We start from the raw sequence: 9449 nt of genomic DNA on the forward strand, positions 1-9449 counted from the left end.
TTAACACCGGTAATAGCATTGTATATATTAGTACCCGAAAAAGGGCACGCGGTCACATGATACATTCGATCACGTGTTTCTTTCGTGGTTATGATCAATATAATGCAAAATCACGAGCACAGCGATCATATTTTATTACACATATGCTCAATGGGTTTTTTCAGGATAATCTATGCCATTATAACTACATTCACTTCCAAATTAAACCTAGAACCCAAACGACACTGACCAACCTCTTGCAAAAACACATCACATTGATTTAATACTTTTTGAACATTGTCTTTTGAATGACTTGTTGTTTATGTCCTACAACTGAAATAACGCATATATCAAACTTGTCATCGTCAAATCTTATTGGTCATGTGAATCCATACATGTTAAATCGTGATGGGTCTTATGTATGCATTTGCCATAAACTCGGAGAATCAAGCCATAGTCTTTCTCGATCACTTGCGAAAATGAAGCCATTGGAAAAAAACGTATCGTATTACAGCATCTTACAACTGCCCCAGCGAATAAATTGGATTTTCGTCTGCAAAGTGTTTCCTTACATAATCCCGAGTAATTTTTAGAGATTTTAGTAGTACTATGTGCTTGGTATTTATTTCGATTATGGTAAAAACGTGACAAGTTCTGTGTTTGTATTTATTTTTTAAACGTTTAAAACATAATGTTCAATGTTTTATTGCAAACAATTTCCAAAATGTGTGATACAGTGCAATATGAATAACGTAACATCGTTGTTTACTCGTTGAGTATCTCGACCTTCAAGCAACTGGAAATCAATGCAAGTTTCTATCTTTTTGCGCCTGTATAATTTATCTGTCAACAGATGGCTGCAAAAACAATTTGCACGAAGCGTTTTTTTATAACCTGCTACATGTGTACAAGGAAAATGAAATTACAAAGCAAATCTTTTTAATCGTTTTATGCAAGCCCTACAACACTTTTTATCATAATTTAACGTTTTTCAAAAAAATGAAATGAATGGTTCTCAAAATATGCTATGAGGTATTTACTCTCAGAGATTAAGTGCATAATTATCATTCGTAAGACGCTAAATACGGCGGGTTCTGTGACCAGGCTGCGTAGATCACTTCCAAGACAGGATTCTGTACTCCTAATACGTTGTCTGTCTCTTCGAGTGCACGGAGAAAGTGTTGTTGTAAGGGAGTTAATGATTTCATATTGTAATGTCGTATTCTATTTAACAGCATGGTCTGTTGATAAAATGGGCGTTTAAAAAAAAAATCAAAGCAAATGAAATTTTACCATCAGACTTTCAATGCAATGACCATTTAGCAGTCAACAAATTATAATGTTGGTTTAAGTTAACATTATGTCCGCTTAAGGTAACATGACTTTGGGTTAAGTTAACATTATGCTGGGTTAGCTTTGATTAAGTTAACATTATGTTGGTTAAGGGCAACGTTATGTTGGGTTAAGGTGAAATTATATTTTGTGAAGGTAACATTATGTTCAGTTAAGGTGACACTATGCTTAAGTTAACACTATGTTGGGTTAAGGTAACATTAGTGTAATACCTAGAAACTTCTGTCTAAGTTGACAGGATTGAACAAACGACCGAGTAGTTTTAACGAATCTATTCAAATCGTAGAACGAGACTTAGGAAGTTTAGTTTACAAATAAATAACTATGAATATGATGAAGGTGCGCAGCATCACTGTCAGTCGGTTAGTTTTGTATTAACTTAAAAATACTTAAGGGCTTATAGAACTATTCCCTACCATTTTGGTGACTTCAGCTTAAACTGGTAGGTTTCCGACTTTAAATGACATAGATGTTGAGTCAGGGACCGAGGTGACGAATCCCTGATGCTGCGCGCTATTTATAGTGTAGATGCTTTAGGATTCCGAAACTTAGGCTTCTCGACCAATCAACGAGCACTTAGGAATTCCTTAACCAATGAAAGAAGTTTACAAAGAACCATTTTCCTAAACAGCATTTCGGAATCCTAAATTGACAAAGTAAGTCAATAATATGATTTGTAACATTATAAAAAGCAATTCATATTAAAACACATTAAATTAAAACATCATATTAGGCAATAATGTTCTGCATTTAAAGTCTGTTTAACAGTTTAATAATACAATGAAAACACGAAACTGTACGATGCAAAGACTTTCTACACGTAACAAAAAAGTTCCAAAGCATTTGCAACTGGAACTGCAACATTACCAAATGCAATAAACAAATGCATCCTAAGATTAATAATATAAGTGAAAATCATTAATTTTGAGGAATAATAATTAGGAAAAATAAATTACATTGTGCAATTGAAAATGTAGGTTGTATTCCTACATAGTTCGCTGACAGCGTCATAGTAAACAAACATGGAGCGTATTTTTGGATTGGAATTACTGTGTTGTGATAAACAATGGATTGTTAGCAGGTATCTGGAGTTAATAAAACATGTGTAAGTAAATTTAATTGTTAATAAAATAATAATATATAATATCATAATATTACATATTTCTTTATGTTGTGTTTAGGTTTCTTTATGTTGGGTTAAAGTAACAATATGTTAGGTAAAGTAAACATTATGTTGGGTAAAGTAAGCATTATGTAGGGTTAAGTTAACATTATGTTGGGTTAAATGGACATAATGTTTCGTTCCACAAACACTGGGATAATTTTAACGCGATGTTATGCATGATTAAAAAAATTCCGGTTAGTTTTAGTTTATGGAAAAAAAACATTATTTAAAACATTTTTTTTTCAAGAAATGTAGCCACTGTTCGCCTATAGCTATATTATTAAACAGGCAAAAGGTCACTGTAATAATAGCCATCATGTTATGTCATACACAATCAAAGTACTAGCATTTTATACACGTTTAAAGCATTGGATGTACAGGAGTGATAATACTTGTAATATGTGCACAAAACCGTAAGTTGTCATTGACAGCAAATTAATGTTACGATTATGATGCATGTGACATATTAGGAACTATATTTGTTCACATTATATATCCATAAATAATGAATTTGAATTTTTAAAACTACTTTATTCTCAACAAAGTAGCAATACGTTACTGTGTATGTAAAATATCGAAAGATGGGCATGTTGCCATTATTAATTATCATATATTTTGTTAATTATTGACATTAAACTCGTTTACAATCGCAGTAAAATGCTTACATTTTATCAGATTAAGATAAATAGCTTCTTTTATCAATAACAATAAGTTCAATTTAATGATATTGCCTGAAAAAAAGGCATATATGTATTTAAACCTTCAGCCAAAACACCCCTTAGGTACTCTTGAACTTGCAATTTCCTTGATAATCAGGAACGCAGCAAACACACATATATCATCCAACAACGCCACTGGATAAATAGTCAATATGATCGATGTGTGTTCAGTGCATTATGGAATATTTCATTGAATAGGTTATACAATATTTACAGCCATTATTTTGTTTCTACAAATTCAAATCGCATTTCCATGTTCGTGCTTTTGACACGACGCCAATATGACACTTCTAAACGTTGATTTTATCAATTGTCTCTAATTGCTCAGTCAATCGATTCGAAAATCGATCTTGTATAAGGCAAACAGTAAATATGCAACTGCTTCCATGTTGTATTTTATTAAACTGTCGTTTCGACGGATTTACTGCTTGGTATAGTTAAATGTACGGTATAACAACAGCAAGTGTATTTATAATCGTTATATTTAGACTTGTATCCACATTTAATCTCTTCAAAGAAATCTGTAATTACATTGGGGTTGAACAATTTATAATCGAATTACATGAAAATTAGTTGTATTTCGATATACACTTTAAATAAGTTGTGTTACTTGTGAAGTATCAAACTTTCGTTTCTGAGAAGAAACGTTGCCTTTTACAACAAAAAGTCCTTTATGGCTCCGTAGGTGGCAAGGTCCATGTCAGCAGCATAAAATAGTTTATGATAGATTGAGCGTTTATGAAATACCTCATGCTTTCTGACGTTTTGGCCTCTTTCTATTAGTGTATGGATTGACTACTTCCTTCAGAATGCGTTTGTAAAGAATTTATTATGGACAACATATTGATGAATGTATGATGCACAACATGTTGATAAAATCCATACAAACCGCATAATAATACACAACGACACGACTGTGTGTTAAACATTAACGTGTCCGAGAAGAAATTCTCATATCAAACTAAATTCTACCATAGGGTAGCATATCATGCCCCGACAGCCCGTTGGAAGTATATTTTTTTACCTTAGGAACTATGATAACTAATTTATCTTTGATTTCAAAGAATTATCAAGTCGTCTTATTGTTGATATATTTAGAGATCCAATTACGTTTCGTTTTAATATCAGTTTTGCTGCGTTTTAAACACATTTTTAGTTTATGCATAGATTATTTATTACATATGTCATGTTTAGCTATGAACTATGTATAACGTAATGGAATGAATTCTATATCAAAAACACATAAAGAAACTTGAAGAAAAAGAGCCTTTTTATACAATACAATTCGCTCCTTAATAAATGCAATTGAACCAATTCCAAAGCAATGAAACTTACATAACGTAAAATTTAATAACACACGCAGAGACTGTTTACAACAGTGGTCATCGCCTTGGAACGGTCGATTCAATCGCACTGATTTAATTTTATTCAAAACCACACACTTCGCCTAAAATTGTTAATTTAACATCTAATTGAACCGATGGTCCTTGATATGATAACATTCCAACCTCATTATACAAGACACTATACAAGATACTTTATTTAAACAATATATAAAATATACATATACATAACAACACAACGAGTAAGATTTGGAAAGGTCACAACATCACAATTTGTTAACTTATTGAACACTCGAGCGATTTGCAAATGTATAAGAGTTATTTATAACCATGTTAATATATTCTGCGCGGAATTGGTAATTCACCTCAGTGATAAGGCGAACACAAAAATAGATTTATCTGGCAAGGACAGACAGAGATTATCCAATAAGAGTCACAAAGGAGGCGTAATATAACGCGGGACTACTGTAGGAAATGATAAATACCTATTAAAATGATTAAAGAATATTACAAGTTCCAAGTACGAAAAGTACAATACAATAAATAAGAGTTAGTTCAGGAGCACAGTTTGATATACCTACAGCGAAACTGTGAGAATCTTGAACAATTATTTTTTTTATTCTGTCAAAATGTGAAAAGGTCCCTTTAAAGATTACCCACTTGATTGGATCAATAAATTCGATTACCAAGGTTTGTAGACAATCGCCTAATTTTATTCCCTTCGTGTTTTGTGTTCGTAATATATTGGCTAGGCTGGGGACTAAAATGTTAGCAAGTTCATAACCTGATATTTTATAGTCACTATTTATTGCTAGTCTTTTTATACTATGTTGCTAATGATCCATTAAAAATATGTCTGTTAAATTTTGAACTACATAGATGCGTTATTGGTCTTATATTACTGTAATATGTTCCAAACGTATAACAAAAGGCACTATAAAAGCTCGTTTTGTATATTTTAGCGAGATATTTCGATGCATGTGATGTGATTTGATGAAGTTAAAGTATATTATGTGTTTGTAGTATGTAGATTTAGGTTCCACACTGCAAACGCAATAAAACTTAACTAATTGTGTATGTATATTTTTATCTATTATTGCCGCATGCACATTTATCGAATCACTCATTAAGCCATGACTTTTATCACCCATTGTTTATTGGAATGCAGACAAAAATTAATTATAAAGAGTGATTCCTAACATTTAATCAATATTGAGATTATTCAGAAATAGTGAGGTTTAGAGCCTTGTAGTAGTCTCGGGAATTAATTTAATAATATAATGGAAGAATAAATAAGTTAGACATATAATAGTGAATGATGTTTTCTGAGAAACTGAGAAATCACTGGAAATATATTTCGCAAAACCATCTTCAGTTGAATTTCGTAAATATATCAAACCTACATTTGTTTGAATATAAACACGTATATTAATTCTAAATTACGCACACTTTCCATCATTGACGAAAATTTTTGCATTAAGACTTCGTAGCCTGGAAACTGGTAGGTTCGGACACTTTAATTATACGACTGGCGCATGCGTATTGACATTAAGCGAAAAGTAGCAAAAAAGTGCAGGATTATTGAAATATGAACAGTAAACAAACTAACAACAACATGAAATTTCATCAGAACAATCCGAAAACATTTACTTACTAAAAATAGAGAATGACCCATTTGACCTCTCTGTGTCGCTTGGGCGCACCGGTAGGTTCGGACGCCCGGATGTTGTGAAGTTGCATGAGGCTCTCGAAGGGGGATTTACATTGATTTTTAGTGCAACGGTATAAGGAGAGTGTCTTCTTCATTTTAAAACAATTAACATGCCAAAATGGGCTCAAACGAATAATAAATAGGTACAATTGTGATATAACCATGAAGAAATAAATATAACGTCAGTAACGTTTCGACGGTCTCAGTTGCAAATGACGTTTACAATTCGAGCTGATAAAACGGACCAGTATCCTTTTCGATCGAGACCCCGTGTCGTAAAATAAATTTTAACTGTATCTAACTTCCCTTATCCTGCTTATATATATATATATATATATATATATATATATATATATATATATATATATATATATATATATATATATATATATATATAATTTGAAACGACAATATCCTTTTCAGATTTTACACAGCAAAAATTGAAAAATGATAACAGTACGGATATGTGTATGGTTTTGCCGTCAATCACAACTATACACACATCCCTTCCGACTTGGTGTTTTTAAGATTGGTACTTATGTTTCTCGTTTAAAAGACTACGCACGATTATATAAATGTTAAGACGAGAACAATATGAAAAGCATGATAAGGGAGAACACGTAACGCAATAATTAATTAACTAAACACAGTGGGGACACAAAAACGTGTCTCCTCTCCTTATGACTCGTTTCTCGTGACAAAAAGATAGATGCACACAATGACTGCATTTATCGCAATAGGCCCAATTAACAATTTTAAGATAAGGATTTTTTTCCGATGGTGGGTAAAAACTCTTACATACACAGCAAACCTCAGAGTCTTCATCGGAAATATCATTATCGCTTAAAGCAATTTCAATGGAGTTGTTGTGAATTCCACTTGTCGATGGTTGGGGACTCTTCGGATTCGTTGCAGTTGTGCCAGTACGGGTTTCTTTTGCATGCTCGTATTCGTACAGCTGTTGCAAGAAAGTGGCCTCGGTTATTTGTTTTCCACTGGGTTTAGGTTTGAATATGGTCTTTTTGCAAGTGCATTTGGATACTTGAACACCTGTCTTTGGTGACATAGGGCTAGAACTTCTACGGTTGTACTTGTCTTCGAAGTATTTATCAACTGCCTCTTTACCAGTTTTCATTGCAATCACCTTCTGTAAGGGCGTGTCTTCCCTGAAAGTCTCACATGGGAACAATTTTTCAGCCTGAATCTCCTGTTGGTTAAAGGGGTATATTCCCGTCTTTCTAAAGGCCGATACAATATTTAAGGGACTCATTGCATGCAAATATGCCGTGCACGCAATTTCTGCCATGTCGTATTTGGTGACTGATCTACCCATATGCCTATGCATAAATGCAGCGCATTCCCTGTAATAATGACCTTTAAAGGGGCCAAAAATAGCTACGTCCAATGGCTGCAATATGTGTGATGTATGAGCAGGTAATACAAATAAGATAATATTTTTTGAAATGGCCCATTCAATAAGATCAGTGGATGTGTGAGAACTATGCCCATCAAAAAGAAGCAATATCGGTTGCTTGTCATTCTCTCCACGTCGGACGTTCGGAATGAAATGCTGCTCAAGCTAAATTTTTAAAACGTTACTGTTTGACCACCCAGAGTCGGACATACAAAATCTTGAACCCGGAGAGCTACCTTTCATAAGCTCGGGATTCTCCCGTTTCCCTTTAAAAACAAAGAAAGGTGGAACGTGATTGCCCATAGCATTTGCGCACCCAATTACGGTAGTTGTTGTTGATCTCGGGGATGTAACTGACTGCGCCTTTTCACAGGTGGGGGCAATAATGTTAAGGGGGGCGATGTTCTGGCTGGATACCGGTCTCATCTAAATTGTAAATGCACTCTGGCTTGTTTAATAAGTCATACTTTTTTAATGTTTCTTCAAGATTTTTGAAATAATGATCCACCGATTCCGGAGTTGCATACTTCGCACGGTAAGATTCCAATGCACTTGGGCGAACAGATGACAGGCGTGTTTTCCATCTCTGTAAAAATCCCGAGACCCAGTCGTTGCTTAAAGGCTTATTCTTTCCCCGTTTACCAAGGCTAAAGGCTAAATCCCCAGCCAAATCTTTGAGTCGACTTCTAGTGGCCCCATATCCGAGCTGTGCCAGTGACTCTAAATACTCCACTAACCTCAATTCCTCCTCTTGGTTAAAGAGTGTCTCCTTGGTTACTGTACCACTTATCCGTCCCGATACTCTATCAGCAAGGGTGGCCCGTGGCACACAAAATTGTGCTGCGGCTCTCCGCACCGACAATCCCTTTTGGACAGCTTCGACAGCCAGAACAAGTGCCTCTTTTATGTATCCCCTGTATTTACCATGATATTTCGATGCTTTCGGCTAAAAGAAAGGGTAATACATAGTACAAGATATCCATTAAAATATGATATCAAACTTTACTGCTATACTAATTGACCGCTAATTGAAAACCAGATGACGTTATTTGCAACATAAAATTTACACGCATAAAACTTCCCCATACGGGGCCTCTATTTATTTAAAGCGCCTATTGGTTGTGACGTATAATCATAATATTATGATTGTCTCCCTTTGCTGAATTCCCTGTCGGATATAAGACAGACGATTTTTGTTGATTTCTTGATAAATTTGTGAGTTTCGCCATGGAGACCGTTGATAAATAGGTTCGTTTTATGTTTTTCTTACACAAACTGTTTAATTCTTACATGTTTATGGCGCATTTTGCTGATTTTTCTTACTGGAATACGACAGTGTGTCTTCTTGTCAAAATATTGTCAGAAGATTGGCTCGCGACGTCGCGTTTATACCTTCGATTTTACGTCATTTTTAAAACGTCCGAACTTACCGGACTGTCCGAAGCTACCAGTACACAGGTGGTTAGCGTGTGGCTATGCTATTAATTAGTGAAAACATCATTTTGAATGATAAATAATCATATTATAACAAAAAATTAACTTTTCTGAAAAAAAATATTTCACTATCAAATATATATATAACAAGGTATGCAACTCAAAATCAGCCCAAAACGGGGTGCATCGCTTTGAACAGCCATATCTTCATCAATTTTGCAGCGATTTTTACGATCTCGGTCTTATTCAACGCAGAAATGAATTTCCTTTCTGGAAATGAATATGTCTTGCAATATTTTTACAAATGCTGGGTCAACTTTTAAGAAATAAC

The sequence above is a fragment of the Dreissena polymorpha genome, chromosome 2 (genome assembly GCF_020536995.1).
Source record: "Dreissena polymorpha isolate Duluth1 chromosome 2, UMN_Dpol_1.0, whole genome shotgun sequence".
Lineage (NCBI taxonomy): Eukaryota > Metazoa > Mollusca > Bivalvia > Myida > Dreissenidae > Dreissena > Dreissena polymorpha.